At 40.9% G+C, this 16355-nt stretch overlaps 1 protein-coding gene across 2 annotated transcripts in view; it reads left to right on the forward strand.

Annotated features, from left to right (window-relative positions):
- The first annotated feature begins 831 nt into the window (after positions 1-831).
- The window catches only part of pald1a (phosphatase domain containing paladin 1a), a 256800-nt gene continuing 241276 nt past the window's right edge, over positions 832-16355 (forward strand). For both annotated transcript variants that reach the window (XM_060854041.1, XM_060854042.1), the window contains exon 1: positions 832-1054. The gene's annotated coding sequence lies outside the window, so the exon portion shown is untranslated. The remainder of the gene's footprint in view (positions 1055-16355) is intronic.

Here is a 16355-nt window from a genome sequence, read left to right on the forward strand (position 1 = left end):
ATCACTCTCCTTTCTGCCCCAGATAGATTCTGACTAACACGGGTTTCAAAGGGAATCTATATAACTCAGTCTTAAAAGTGCCCAATGACTCTGCCTACATTCTAGAGGAACAATTTCATTAGACTTCAGACCTTTTGAAAAATAATTCTCCCTTAACTCCGTCCTAAATGGGAGACCCCTATTTTGAAATGGTGCCTCCCCAAGCTGTCGTCTCTACCGCAGCGGGAATCCTCATTTCATTAACCACCGTGAAGTCCTCTCAGGAGCTTGATGCAGTCGACCCAATTGAGTTGTTGCCTCTGTTCCCCCTGTTCCCCGACAGCCACTGACTGACTAGAGTTGTCTGTTTTGAAATTTGTTTGTACTGGAGACAGTCAAAAGTTCCGTAATCCACGAAGTTATAGAATCGCAACAACATCACTAAGGGCAGAACAGTCCTGCCCTGGGCATGGCTCACTGCTGAAGACAAACTTTGGCAGGACTTTAACATGTAATAAAAAGCAGCAGGTTCTTTCCAGGGCTGGTTTCTCGTCTGTTTTCTGCTTAAAACAGGAAGAGGTTCCTCAGCTTGACAGCAAAGGTTGGTGGGGGAAGGGAAGGGCAGAAAAGAAAACTTCAAACTACAAGATTCAGTAGTTGTAAGTATTAACACCAAGAGGTTTACTGTATGCGGAGGATTTCCACCTTCATTTATCTGGGGCAGACCGTGTTGTGGCTGGATTGGTTGTTGCCAGGAGCCGGTTTTCTGATTGGCAGGGCCGTTGATGAATTCCACTTTGCAAAGGGCACACCCTCACATTCTCCGGTTGTTGAGTTTTGCTTAATGTTACTGGTGTGCGTACATAGAAAAACGAGAACGCGGATGACAGGCTGCTTCTGTTAGTTAAATTGATTTGAACTTCACCATGATCAGCTCCGCAACTTCACAAACCTGCTGACTGGGATTCTGTCGAGATGGTGTAAGAACTGCACTTTTTTTTAGATGTGAAAATCTTTCAACGTGTCCAGCGCTGTCAAAGGGAGTTGGATGTTTGCTACAAAACCGGTAGTTCAGGTAATCTCCCTTCTACCACTCTCTACTCCACCAAAAAAAAATCAGTTTAAGTTTTAACTGAGAATTGAGAGTTTTTTTTTGCCTCTATCACTGACTTTCAACAGCGAGTAATGTTGTGTGCAAAGTGGGAAGTAATTAACAAACGCTCCAAGGCAGAAGTCATTGTTCGGGAAACTAGTATGTGTTCAAGCGGATATGTTCATCATTGAGAACGCTCTTAATTGTTAAGCTTCTCACGAAGATTCACTTGGTAAAACTGTACAACCGCCCAGAAGCTCAAAGGTTGTGCATTTGCTCTGTGGCATGATCTTGGACAGTAGTGAGTCCAAGTCCCACTCCCCTGATTTGAGTGTAAAATCTAGATTGACACTCCAGTGCTGTACTGAAAGAGCGCTGCAATATTGGAGAGATGGTTTAATGTCTCACCCAAAAACAGTGGATGCAAAAGATCCCACAATGGGTGAAGGACCTTTTTCTGTCCTATAAAAAACTGTTTCTAATTACTATTTTGGGAAGAACATGGTAGTTTCCCCCAGTTAATACTGTACTTATCCTTCAATCAACATCACAAAAATAGATTATTTGGCACACTGCTGTTTATGCAACTCACTGTGCATAAAATAGTGTATCATTACCCTACATTTCAAAAGTATTCTATTAAATGCAAAGAATGTTTGGTTGATCTGATACTGAAGGACACTATAAAAATGGAAGTCTTTTTGTAATTGGGTGCAGTTACAAAAGAAGGTAACTTGTGCTTTCTGATTTTCGTCTTTTTTTTCTGATTGCTGTCCTTTTATGCCTCTCAAGGAGGCATCTGTGAGGAATCTGTGCTGCATTTGTATCCATCTGCGAGGAATGGATTAGACTTGAATATGGATATTTGCCATCTGGGATCACATTGTGATGCTTGTGCCAAAGTTGAGAGAGCTGCCTCACAGACAAATAAAGCCTGGCATCATCATATTTATGGAATCATATCTTACAATGTCTAAGAGAACACTGTCACTCAGTTTGTTGTGTCCCACCAACAGGACAGAGCCACCAGACGTGTTGCCATGTGGTATACAGTCAGGACAGAATTACCCTAGGAGTTCATAACATTGACGACAGTCTCATGAAATCTCACGGCATAAAGTCAAACACTCTGCTGATTACAACTAACATGCACCCCCCTCACTTGTTGATCCATCCCTCCTCTATGTTGACTGCTCACTAACACAGTGTGGGTTCCATTTGGCTCCTGACATATTGTAACCTTAGTCCAAACATGAACAAAAGAGTTGAACTCCAGAAGAAAAGTGAGGGTGACCTTACCATTAAGGCAGCATTTGACTGAATGTGAGGGCGACCGCTCTTAATATTAAGACAGCATTTGATTGAGTGCGAGGGTGACTGTCTTTTACATTAAGGCAGCACTTGGCTGAGTGTGGCATCAAGAACCTGAGGGAAACTGCAGTCAATGGAAATCAGGGTGAAAACTTTTGCCTCCTCATATACTGAAGCAAACCATGTTCAAATGCAACAAAACTAGGGCAAGGTTCAGGCTTGGGCTGATAAATGGCGAGTAACATTCATGTCAGTTAAGTGCCAGGCAGTTACCTTCTCCTAAAAAGTAGAATCTAACTATCGTGCTTCGATGTTTAATGACGTTTCCATTGCTGAATCTGTCCCTATTTATATCCTGGGGTTATCATTGATCAGAAACTGAACTGGACTAGCCATTTAAATACATGACTGAAAGAGCAGGTCAGACGTAGGGAATCTTACATCTCATAACTCATTTTCTGAGTCCTCAAATTGTCTACCATCTACAACTCACATGTTGGGTATATGATGGAATACTTCCCACTTGCCTGAATGGGTGTAGCTCCAACAACAGTAAAGAAGCTCAACACCATCCAGGTCAAAGCAACCTGATTAATTACATCCCATCAATCACCTTCAATATCCACTCCCTCCATCACTGCACAATAGCAGCAGTATGTACTATCTACAAATGCACAGCAACATCTCACCAAGGCTTCTTCAACAGAACCTTTTAAATCTGTGATAACTATCACCTAGAAGGGCAAGGGCAGTAGGTACATGGGAACATTATCAGTTACTAGTTTAAATTCAAGGCATACATCATTCTGACTTGAAAGTATATTGCAGTTCCTTCAATGATACTGGGACAAAATCCTGGAACTCCCACTGAACAGCACAGCAGGTGCTCCTACACCCCAAGTATTTTAAGAAGGAAGCTCACTGTAACCTTCTCTTAGGACAGTTAGGGAGAGACAATAAATGCTGTCTCGTGGAGTGACACTCATCCTTTAAATTTAATAAAAATAGGTGAGATTCTATGGGTGGCTATGCCTCCAGGATGTCTCTACCTTGGGAAAGTGGGGGTCTGAGGTTGGGAGGGTGTGTTGAAGGTAAAGGTCGGTGAATAGGGAGAGGAAAATCAAAAACTAAAGAAGCTCCACAATAAAGAACTGGTAGCCCGAGGTGAAGGAAACAGATACAGAAGGGAACGAAAACAGGATGTGTAGATACCACAAACATAGCACTGGAAGCATCAGCAGCGTGACTTCACGAGAGAGATAAACAGGAAGACTTACTGAGTGCTGTTAGTACTTACCTACATATAGCATTCATACAGTCATAGAGATGTACAGCACGGAAACAAAACTCTTCGGTCCAACTCGTTCATGCTGACCAGACATCCCAACCTAATCTGGTCCCACCTGCCAGCACCTGGTCCATTTCCCTTCAAACCCTTCCTACTCATTTGTTTTCAGAAGATTGATTCTTAAGAAAAAACATTTGTTTATATATATTACATATTCAAATTTTGCCAAAGTGGAAAAATTGATGAGTAAATTTTAATAGGCAATTCACGGAAACATTTTTTGACATTTGCTAGATTTTTGTGTCATCTAGTAGAAGATAGAGAGTCAGAAAGGAATAACTTGCATTTGTCTAGTACCTTTCATGAAATTGAGGCCTCAAAATGCAATTAAATACTTAAAAAGTTTAGCCATTGTTCCATTGTTTGGAAATACAGCAGTCACTGTGTCACACAGCAAGCTCTTACAACAAGCAATGAGAGATTAATCAATATAAAATATATAAAAATATAAAATAATAACTATTTAACAATAAAGTGGATTAATGATGTGGAATGAACAATATTCAGCAGCCAGGACACTGAGAAGAATACCTCCTTAAGTCCACCTGAGAGAGCAGAGAGAGCCTGGATTTCTTGTCTCATTTGAGATCCTACAACAGTTTGGAATCCACAAAAGTTCCCAGTGTAGACTTGGTGTTTGTGCTTCTTGAGAAAGTTTGAAAACTGCAAAAATTAAACACAGAGATGAGAGTGCTGTCACAGCTATGGTTCTCAGTATAAAGTTAAAATTACAAAGATGTATTCTATATATCTACAGTTGTATTTGGATTAATTATACTACTCTGTCATCATAAACCTCCGATCTGTCTTCTCAGGTGGAGGTTTTGTGACAGACTTCACATGTTTTCAAAGAAGAGTAGGAGAATTCTCCTGGTGTCCTGTGCCCATATCCATTCCTCAGTAAAAATTAATTGCCCATTTATTTACTGTTTTTAAGATTGTTTTGTGTACAAACTGAGTTGTAGTATTATTCTAAATAATAGCAGTGTTGATATTTCATAAAAATCACCAATTAATTGGCGAAGATGCACATCTACATGTCCTCAAGTTAAAATATTCATTCTATTTCGGTCCTTCTGTGCAGTGATTATACCTAACACATGAATGTAAATCTGTATATGTAAGGTTTCCCTGAAGCTCAGAAGTTTGCAGTGTGGACTGTTAAGATATAACAGAGGAGAGGGTTAAATTTTTGAGAGCTGTATGAAATAGATTTAAGATAATGCAGCATCATTTTATGGAGCCTGACACTGAAGTTGATAGGTGGCAATCATTGTGCACTGTGTGCTGCATCGTGTTGAAGAAATCAACTAAATGGAAAGTGTATGCTGGAGTAAGCTTTTATTCCTTCACCATCCACAATGGATGGAGGGACGACTTACCATGAGTAAGCAATGGTGCAGATGTCTCTGGCACAGAGTCTGTCCCTGTTGCTCAGAAGGGAAATGGGAAGATGGACACAGCATTAGTCATTGGGGACTCCAGAGTTAGGGGAACAGATATGAGGTTCAGTGGGAATGAGAGAGACTCACAATTGGTGTGTTGCCTCCCAGGTGCCAGGGTTTGTGATGTCTCGGATCATGTTTTTGGGATTCTTGAGGGGGAGGGGGAGCAGCCCCAAGTCATGGTCTACATAGGCACCAATGACATAGGTCGGAAGAGAGATGGGAATTTAAGGCATAAATTCAGGGAGCTAGGGTGGAAGCTTAGAACAAACAGAGTTGCTATCTCTGGTTTGTTGCCTGTGCCATGTGCTAGCAAGGTGAGGAATAGGGAGAGAGAGGAGTTGAACACCTGGCTACAGGGTTGGTGCAGGAGGAAGGGTTTTGGATTTCTGGATAATTGGGGCTCATTCTGGGATAGGTGGGACCTCTACAAACAGGATGGTCTTCATCTGAACCAGTGGGGTATCAATATCCTGGGGAGGAAATTTGCTAATGCTCATCGGCTAGGTTTAAACTAATTCAGCAGGGGGATAGGAACTTAATTGTATACAAGAGGTTGAGAATAATGAAGTCAGAAATAAGGTTTCAAGGTTACAAGGGGGCACTGGCAAGTAAGAAGTTGGTTTGAAGTGCATCTACTTCAATGCCAGGAGCAGCTGGAACAAGGTGGGTGAACTTGCAGCATGGGTTGGTACCTGGGACTTCAATGTTGTGGCCATTTTGGAGACATGGGTAGAGCAGGGACAGGCACGCTGTTGCAGATTCTGAGATTTAGATATTTCAGTAAGAACAGACAAGGTGGTAAAGGTGGGGGGCATTCTTTGTCAAGGACCGTATTACAGTTGCAGAAAGGACGTTTGAGGACTCATCCACTGAAGTAGTATGGGCTGAGGTTAAAAACAGGAAAGGAGAAGTCACCATGTTGGGATTTTTCTATCATCCTCCGAATAGTTCCACAGATGTCCCAATCACCTGATGAAGGAGCAGCACTCTGAAAGCTAGTGTTTCCAAATAAACCTGTTGGACTATAACCTGGTGATGTGATTTTTAACTTTATAGAAGACTGAAGGACAGTAATTTGCAGATGACACTAACGTTGGTAGAGTTGTGAGTAGTGTCAGAAGATGTTGTAGGTTAATGAGGGACATAGATAAGCTGCAGAGCTGAGCTGAGAGGTGGCAAATGGAGTTTAATGCAGAAAAGTGTGGAGTGATTCACTTTGGAAGGAGTAAAGCGTCTAAGGCTAATGGTAAGATTCTTGGCAGTGTAGATGAGCAGAGAGTTCTCGGTATCCCTGAAAGTTGCCACCCAGGTTGATAGAGTTGTTAAGAAGGCATATGATGTGTTAGCTTTTATTAGTAGAGGCATTGAGTTTCGGAACCATGAGATCATGTTGCAGCTGTACAAAACTCTGGTGCAGCTGCACTTGGAGTATTGCGTACATTTCTGGTTACCACATTGTAGGAAGGATGTGGAAGCTTTGGAAAGGGTGCAGAGGAGATTTATTAGGATGTTGCCTGGTATGGAGGGAGGGTCTTAAGAGAAAAGGCTAAGGGACATGAGGCTGTTTTCATTAGAGAGAATAAGGTTGAGAGATGACTTAATTCAGACATATAAGATAATCAGAAGGTGAGATACGGTGGATAGTGAGAGCCATTTTCTTTGAATGGTGATGGCTAGCACGAGATGACATAATTTTAAATTGAGGAGTGATAATGTCAGAGGTAGTTTCTTTACTCCGAGAGTAGTAGGGGTGTGGAACACACTGCCTGGAACGGTAATAGACTTGCCAACTTTAGGGAATTTAAATAATCATTGGATTGACATATGGATGAAATGTAGGTTAGATGGGCTTCAGATTGGTTTCAGACTTTGGCGCAACATCAAGGGCTGAGGGGTCTGCACTGCAGTATAATGTTCTATGTTTTATTTGCTGGGCCATTGCCTGTCCCTAATTGCTCTTGAACTGAGGGGCTTGCTGATGCCATTTTTAGAGGGCAGTTAAAAGAGTCAATCACATTGCTGTGGGTCTGGATTCACATGTCGGCCTAATCAGATAAGGATGACAGACTTCCTTCCCTAAAAGGCATTACTCTAACCAATTGAGTTTTTGTAACAATAGACAATGGTTATATAGTCACCAGTCTAATTCAAGATGTTTACTGAATTCAAATTTCACCAAGTGCCAAAGTGAGATGTGAATGCATGCCTCCAGAGTATTGACCTGTGTTCCTGGATAACCAGTCCAGTGACATTAGCACTACACCACCATTTCAAATCAGCTCTGCTTTAGATCCATCCTTGGGTTTGATAGTGCCAAGTGATCTCATAAGTAAATCTTAGCTCCCATACCTGCATTGATTCTGTATGTCCAAGACCTACTTGTATGGAATTTCATCACTAATTGTCTCTCTCTCTTTATCTATCTATCTCTCTCTATCTCCTTGAACACATTCCTTAAAACCTACTTCTCCTTTTGGTCATCTGTCATATTTTCTTAAGCTTCAGTCTGTCAAATTTTGATTCATAAAATGCCTGTGAAGTTTATTAGGATATTTTACTGTTTAATGGCTCTATATTAATGCACATTTTTGTTGTTATAATCAAGCTGTGACAATACATCCCCACTGCACTGACGACTGTGCATTTTTCACATACTGTCTTCCATCTATTCCTTCATCAACTGCACCTCAGTAAGACAAGGCATAACCTGTTTAGTCTCTCAGACAGCAACTGATTATGTCAAGTGACAGGTATAATCAGGACAATTCATCCGTGCATAAAAATACAAAATAATCAATTAATTTATTGGAAATGCATGCACGCAAATGAAATGAGGTTGTGTCACTTCTGGGTATCCATGACCTTGCATTGTAGAAATCAAACTTTCGTTTATCTAGCAACTTTCATGACCTTATGATGCTCCCAGCTGCTTTACAAAGAAGTCCTTTTAAAGCCTAAAGTCACTCTTGTAAGTCAGAAAACATGGCAATAAATTTGTGCACAGCAAGTTTCTCTAAACAGAGGTGCGATAATGACCAAATAATCTGTTTGAGTTTGAATGAGTAGTCTTGACCAGGTCACCAGGGAGAATTGCACTGCTCTTTTAAAAATGGTACCATGGGTTATTCTACTCCATCTGAACATATACCCAAAAAACTCCAGGGTAATGATGCTTTCACATATTTCTGTAAGGAATATGTGAATACCATGGGAAAATGGTGATGGGATAGATGATCGCCCACGATTTAGAATGGTGGAGCAGGTTAGATAGGTTGAATGGCCTACTTTTGCTCCTATATTCCTACGACAGTATATTACCAACTCCAGATCTCACATTTTGATACCGATATAAAGATCTCATTTTTTTAAAAAGAGGCCTTTTCCAATCAACAGAGACGGTTACTATCAACAAAAATAATTTCTAATTAGTATCAAAATATCCAATTAAAAAGTACTAATCTAACTTTTTAATTGACCTGAATATTGAGCTAGAGCAATTCATTTCTAACTGACCCAGGAAAGCACAGCAACTACAAGATACATAGAAAAGGCATTTTCAGTTAAACAGAGATGTACTTTAATGATACAGCACACATTATGACATAAACAGCATACTGTGCTTTTGAAGGTTTACTAAGTTGACTGGATGGCTAGTCTGTGATTCAGAGTGATGCCAGCAATGTGAGTTCAATTCCTGCATGTGCTGAGGTTATCCTTCTCAACATCTCCCCTCACCTGAGGTGAGGTGACCTTCAGGTTAAACTGCAACTGGTTGTCTCTCTCGAATGAGAGAGCAGCTGTATGTCTGGTAAGATATGGTGACTTTACCTTTATTGTGCTATTAATTATGAACAATGCTATGGTAAATCTAATATCAGATTTTGATATTCAAAGCCATTAACAGAAAATTCTTTCTTTGTATTTCTTTTCACTTTGAATGTTTTCTCCATAAATATCCTAATTTTTCATATTTATAGTCTTGCAAGAGTTCTCATTCATATATAATTCCTACAAAATATTGTGTGGCACTTTCTTGATGATAATCCTGTTATTAGCTTAACCAGAATAACAGCTTACATCTTGAGAGCATCTTTAATGCAGTGTAGTGGAAATCCCAAGACCTATCACAAGACTCATTATTCAAAGCATACTCCTGTAGTTGAGTTCTGGAATGATTTACCAGGAACTGCAAGATGATACAGCACCTCACTGAGGTGGAAGACAATGCCACACATTTGTGTTTAACTTCTGGTAAATGTCAGGGGAAGTGGTGGTGTGGTGGGAATGTCACTAGACTAGTAATCCAGAGCTCTGGGCTAATGCCCTGGGTTTGAATTCCACAATGATGTATGATGAAATTTGAATTCAATAAAACCTGGAATTAAAAGTCATGTAACTACTGTCAACTGTTGGTTTCCTGATGAAGGGCTTATGCTCGAAACGTCGAATTCCCTATTCCTGAGATGCTGCCGGACCTGCTGTGCTTTGACCAGCAACACATTTTCAGCTGTGATCTCCAGCATCTGCAGACCTCATTTTTTACACGGTTTAATTAAGAAACCTCTATTTCAATAATGCTCTTTCAAGAAGGAAATCTGCTTGGTCTGACCTACATGTAACAGCAAATTACAGAAGGAAATATCTGGACAGTTGATCAAAAGTTTAGTCAAAAAGGTAGCTTTTAACCAGAATATAAATAAAAGGGAGAGAGCTCAAATATTGTCTTCTCCAACTTATTAGAAGAAAAGCCAGGGGAGATAAACTAAATAATAAATGCATAGTGCAATTATCATCTGTTTGCTACAAGGGATATATCAGCATATTGAGGGTGACATTTCTCCCTTCACCTGGTATTAAGGGGTCTGTAATGGTCTTCAAATGGCATGGTAGCCTTTGCTCCTCATTGCCATGAATAATGCTACTGGCATAATCTTACAAGGGGCCTAACTGCAGCTGTTCATAGCATCCATCTGGTTCAGGAAATAAAGCCTCCAGTTCAATTTTAAAAGTGGCTTATGATATATAGGCTCGTGTGAGTTTTGATTTGCACTCTGGCCACTTGAAGACTTGATGCTTTGAGTTCACCCTCTGCAATCATGTCTTCCCAACATTTGAGAGTTAGGCCTCTTGCTAGCAGCTCTGGCCAGTTTCTGTTGCTGAATCTGCAGCGATTGTGGTAACATTTGTTTGGTGGCCTACATTTCTTTCTTTCTATTCTTTCATCATATGCAAGCAGCATTGGCTATGATGGCATTTGTTGCCCTTGAACAGAATGGCCTGCTAGACTACTTCAGAGAACAGTTAAAGATCAGCCACATTGCTGTGAGTCTAGACCTGGTAAGGACAGCAGATTTCCTTCCCTATAGGACATTAGTGAACCAAATGGTGTTTGCAACAATTGATGATTCATGGTCAGCATTCCAGAGACTAGCTTTTGATTGTAGATTTTATTGATTGCATTTAAATTCCATCAGCTGCCATTGTGGGATTTGAACTCATTTTCCCAGAATATTACCCTGAATCCTGGTGTACTAGACTAGTGACATAACCATCTCCACTATCTCCCCGGTGAACATTAGTGAGACCAAAGATGTAGAATAACAGGGATGCTTCTTGACCCTTAAAATGGGCTGTCAACCATTGACTCCAAAAAGCCAAGTAACCCCATTGTGCTCAGATTGGCGGCAGTGCACTGTTGGGTGATCTGGCTAATTTGGTAATGTTCCTTTAAATGGGACCAGTTAGTCTTCTAAATTGGGTGTTGTGTCTTCAGAAGGTTGGAAGATTGTTATTTGTAGAGCTATAGGAGGAAGTATGAGTTGGTGGCTTTATTCTGGCATTCTTGGGGGACGTGGCAGGGGATGTGGTCTGACTGTGTGTAGGATGTGCCTGGGATGCATGCCTTTCAGGAATGACAGCAGATGGTTTAGTATTTTTGAGTTCCTGAGAGAATCTGCATTACAACCTCTGAACTGGCATATGTCACCCAGATGTTTCAAACAGATGCTTGTAATGGGTGAGGTTGCTCTCCACTGCAATGAGTTGCTGTGCCATTTTGTAGTTCATGGTGTTGAACCATTCCAGGACAAGATAGAGCAGAGTCACCAACTCAGGAATTTCTTCAGATCTGGAGATTGGGCCATAATGCTGGAGGTTGTTATCTTTTGTTAAATGTAAGGGAAGGTGGTGGCATGTTGGGAATGTCACTGGATCAATAAGTCAGGGCCCTGGGCTAATGTTCTGAGGATACGGGTTTAAATGTCATCAATGCAGATGGTGAAATATGAATTCAATAAATGTGGAATTAAAAGTTAGCCTAATTGTGGCCACATAACCATTGATGTTAAAGACCATCTATTTCACTGAGGACTTTTAGGGAAATTTTCTTATTCTAACATGACTCCTGACCCACAACAATGTGATTGATTAGACAGGGCAATAAATACTGGCCTTGCCAGTGAACCCACATCCCATGAGCAAATGAAAGAAAAACTCACCATCTATAGGGCAGAAGTCAGGCGTGTAATGGCATCTTCCCGGGATGAGTGTAGCTCCAGGAGAAAGTAGCCTGCTTGATTGGTACCCCATCTACAGCCTTCAAGATGCACTGTAGCAATTCTACAACACCACTTCCCAAATCCATGAAATCTACCATCCAGAAGGACAAGGACAGCAAATACAGGGGGACACCATGAACTCCAAGCTTTCCATCCTGCCTCATACCATCACACCTTGGAACTATATCATCGTTCCTTCACTGACACTAGGTCAAAATCCTGAAACTTTCTTCCTAACAGTACCTTGAGGATACCTACACTACGTGCAGAAAGTCAAAGAAAACAGCTCACCATCACCTTCTCCAGCAAAGTTACTGATGAGGAATAAGTGCTAGCCAAAACAGCAACATTCATGTTCTATGAAAGGATTTTAAAAAATGCTTTTCTAAGGTTCTTTTGGATGTTTTACTACTATGTTAAAGATGCTAAAGAAACCATGTTGTTGGTGGTGTTGGTCCTGACTGCTTCCTGCTATGATTTCATGGCCGATATTCAGCACCATAGCCAAGTAATCATTCTTCCTTTTTGTGGTTCAGCAGCCAATTCAGTGTTCTTCAAAAGTCAGCACTGAACAGGAAATCAGGAATCCTGGCTAATGTTTCCTCAGCTAAACTTACAAGAAGTATTCCTTTTAATTTGAATGATCTGATTGATTAGTTATGAGTAGTTTGTTTATGACATTATATAACAGGTTTCGTCAGCACAGTCTACAGCTCTTCCTTTTGTTCCTTTAGTTTATGTATAAATTGGGTTACAGAGAAACAATGGTTTGTGCACTGGCTATTGTTAAAATGAAAGCTGCTTTTTCTCTTGGGATCCATCAACTGAGAAAACTGTCTGCGGGATCTGAGAGATAAGAAACAGGGCAAACAGTTTGATGTGGTAATTAATCAGATTATGCATTTGTCTTATCAAATGGAAAGAAATTGTGCCAATGTTAGCAATTTCTCACTTACAGTGCCTCCTCAGTTCCACTACCTGTCAACGTGTTTGATCTCTTTAAATCTTTCATGAGATGTGGACATCTCTGTCTATGAGGAGAAAGTGAAGATTGCAGATGCTGGAGATCAGAGCTGAAAAATGTGTTGCTGGAAAAGCGCAGCAGGTCAGGCAGCATCCAAGGAACAGGAGATTCGACGTTTCGGGCATAAGCCCTTCTTCAGGAATCAGTTGGATCCAAATTTTGTTGGTCGGAATGTAGTCCGGAGTCCGTGCGGGATCAGTCGGTTCCATAGGCAGGTGCTGAGGAAGGAGATGTGGCTGTAGTAGCGAGTCTGTTTGAGAACGTGGCTGAAGAGCTTCTGTGCAGAGGAGATGACCTGGGGTGTGCAGTGAGAGAGGGACTCACTGAAATCCTTGTAGAGGGAGGAAGAGAGCTTCTTCAAGGAAGGCATCCTTGCAAGAGGATTCGCAGTAGGTTAAAATCTTCGAGGAGAAAGTGAGGACTGCAGATGCTGGAGATCAGAGCTGAAAAATGTGTTGCTGGAAAAGCGCAACAGGTCAGGCAGCATCCAAGGAACAGGAGATTTGACGTTTGTTCCTTGGATGCTGCCTGACCTGCTGCGCTTTTCCAGCAACACATTTTTCAGCCCACATCTCTGTCTATGCGAACATTTGTTGCTCATCACTAATCACCCTTGAAATGAGCCATTTCAGAGGGCAGTTAAGGGTCAACCAAACTGCTGTGGGTCTGGAGTTACATTTAGGCTGGACTGGATAATGACACCTGATTTCCTTCCTTAAAAGACATTTGGTGAACCAAATGGACTTTTGCCACAATCAATGATTTAATTGCCGCCATGGCAGAGATTGGATTTATATTCTAGTTGTTGAATGAGATTCAAATAAACTTCCCCAGTTCTGGATTTGTTATCTGGTAGCACTACCATTAGGAGACCTCCTCAGAAAAGGTTAATTGCATGACTGCTCCATTTAGGGAACACAGCCTCATGAATGACCCCTTCAGCCTCTTGGATTGATTCTGAAATTTAATTAACAGCTCATTAAAGCATGGAGAACCCAATGAATGCAGAGAATGCTGGACAAATTCAGCAAGTCTGGAAAGGCAAATAGGAATAGATTGGGTTGGGATATCTGGTCGGCATGGACGAGTTAGACCGAAGGATCTGTTTCCGTGCTGTACATCTCTATGATTCTAACATCTGTGGAGAGAGAAACAGTGTTAACATTTTGAGTCTGGTATGACTTCTTCAGAGCAGAAGAACATACTCAAAACATTAACTCTATTTCTAAGATACTATTAGTCCTGCTGAGTTTCTTCAGCACTTTGTGTTTGTTTCAGATTTCCAAAAGCTGCAGTATTTTGCCTTTATGGAGAATGCAACATCTGACAAGCGTGTAGAATGAGCCATCACGTGGAGAGGTCAAGGCAATTAGCATGCAATGCACTTAAAGAGAAGCTAGATAAATTATTGAGGGATAACACAAGAGAAGGATATGCTGATAAAGTGAGAGGAGGCTTGTGTGAAACATAAACATGAAGCCTAGTTTGGACTGAATAGCCTCTTTGATTGTGATGCAAATTCAATGTCAAGAGATGGAGATGCCGGTGTTGGACTGGGGTGTACAAAGTTAAAAATCACACAACACCAGGTTATAATCCAACAGGTTTAATTGGAAGCACTAGCTTTTGGAGCGCTGCTCCTTCATCGGATGGTTGGAAGGAGCAGCGCTCCGAAAGCTAGTGCTTCCAATTAAACCTGTTGGACTATAACCTGGTGCTGTGTGATTTTTAACAATGTCAAGAGATGAAGCATTTGGAGTTCATGTTGGGAAAAACTTTGGTTTGGAGGGTTGGTCAATGTGACTGTTTACATTTCAATGAGGTGTGGGCCTAACTTCCATCATTATCTCTAAGTGCATCAAAATTAAAAAAGCTACAGTTATCTCATACTTGAAGATAAAACCTGAGATGACATTGAGATAAATGAGGTAGGATTGATATCTCTGACATGCAAGCTGACTGACTTGGACTAGAGAGATTTGTGAGCAAATTTCTAAATCAATGTTCGTTCACAAATTCTGTAGTTATCTGAAGAAATTCTGACTCATCTTTGGTCCCCCAGATGTTGTAATCAATCGCCCTGAGAAGGTAGTTTTGAACTGTCCCCAGAGAGACAATGTTGCATTTGAAGGGCAGTTTAGGCATACCCCCCTCCACTGTTATGTCCCTTCAGCAATTTCTCAGTTCATTCTGAGGCAAAATTCAGATCTGTAAACGAGATAGAGTTTGTATATGTTGTCCCAATCTTGTAGCCCTGAGTTTGGCCTTTGTATGATTGTTTGCTGTGTTTATTTACTCTTAAATCTCAAGATGAACTATCTAAAAGGCAAAGTCTTTGATGTGTTTGCCTCCTATGAATAGAAAGACTTTTCAATGTGTACAAAATCTCCTGCGGAGAGACTATAGTTTTTTTGTTGAATATCGGAATTTCTCTATACTTTGCACCGGCTGGTCAGAGTGCATGAGCACATCCCAGGTGTGACATCCATCATCATTATTATTATTTCCAAGTTCATTGTGACTTTTTCTCTCACTTTACGTAAAATGTTCACTTCTTGAAGTCAGTGTTCATTGGTGAGAGTCTTTATATGTAGTTCAGGAGCATCTGTCACCTTTAGTATTACTGATGATGTAAAATGTTTGAATGTTTTGACTTGTTAAGATTTTAGCAGTCATTTTATGTCACTCAGCTATCAATTTAAGTTGTAGCAGGATACGCCTAGGATGGTAGAGAAAATGATTCAGGGAGTTCGGAGTTGAAATATTCCTGTTGACTATTGGCAATTCTGGGCTCGTGACTTATCAAAACCGAGGAAGTTCATTTAAAATGGCACCAAACATACAGGAGACTTCATCAAGGATGTGAAAATATCTAAACACCCCACCTACTCAATCTTTCAAGCACCTTGCCCGGCATGTGGCGCAAATCTGCCAATTGCACACTGGACTTGCCAACTATCTCAGAACCCAGTTGAAGGGGAGTGGAACCAAGCCACCCTTTTATGGAAAGAAAATTTCCTCTTATGACGAAATTTAGAACTAGGGTCACTGTTTTAAAATACATTTTATGAGAGAAGAGAATCCTTTTTCCTCAGAGGGTGGTGAGGTTGGAACTCTGCTTCTCAAAAGGCAGTGAATGTGGTGTTCCTTGAATAAATTTAAGGCAGGAATAGATAGACTTGGATAAGCGAGAGGGTGGAAGGTTGTTAGGGGTGGGCAGGAATGTGGAGTAAGTAAATCTGTCCTGATTTTCCAGAATGGGGTTGGGGACTGGCCAACCCTTGTTCCTATTTTATATCTTCATAAGATCCTGAAGAACTGCTTAAAGAGAAGTTATTAAAAAATAAGAGCACAAAAGAGGCCATTTGGCCTAACTAATACATGCCCGTGTTTATCTTCTCACATCCATCTTTTACAACTTAACTCTATTAAAAACACTGCAATTCCTTTCTCCTGGCTGTCTCTAGTTTCACCTGAGAAGTCAAATAGGTGTGGTGCCAGGGATTAGTGCAACTCTACAAATGATTGAGCTTCTTAAGAACAGAGAACTAGAGACCTTGAGGTCAGTGGTATCTATTCAAATATACTGTGATGC

Source organism: Hemiscyllium ocellatum, chromosome 43, assembly GCF_020745735.1.
Source record: "Hemiscyllium ocellatum isolate sHemOce1 chromosome 43, sHemOce1.pat.X.cur, whole genome shotgun sequence".
Taxonomy (NCBI): Eukaryota; Metazoa; Chordata; class Chondrichthyes; order Orectolobiformes; family Hemiscylliidae; genus Hemiscyllium; species Hemiscyllium ocellatum.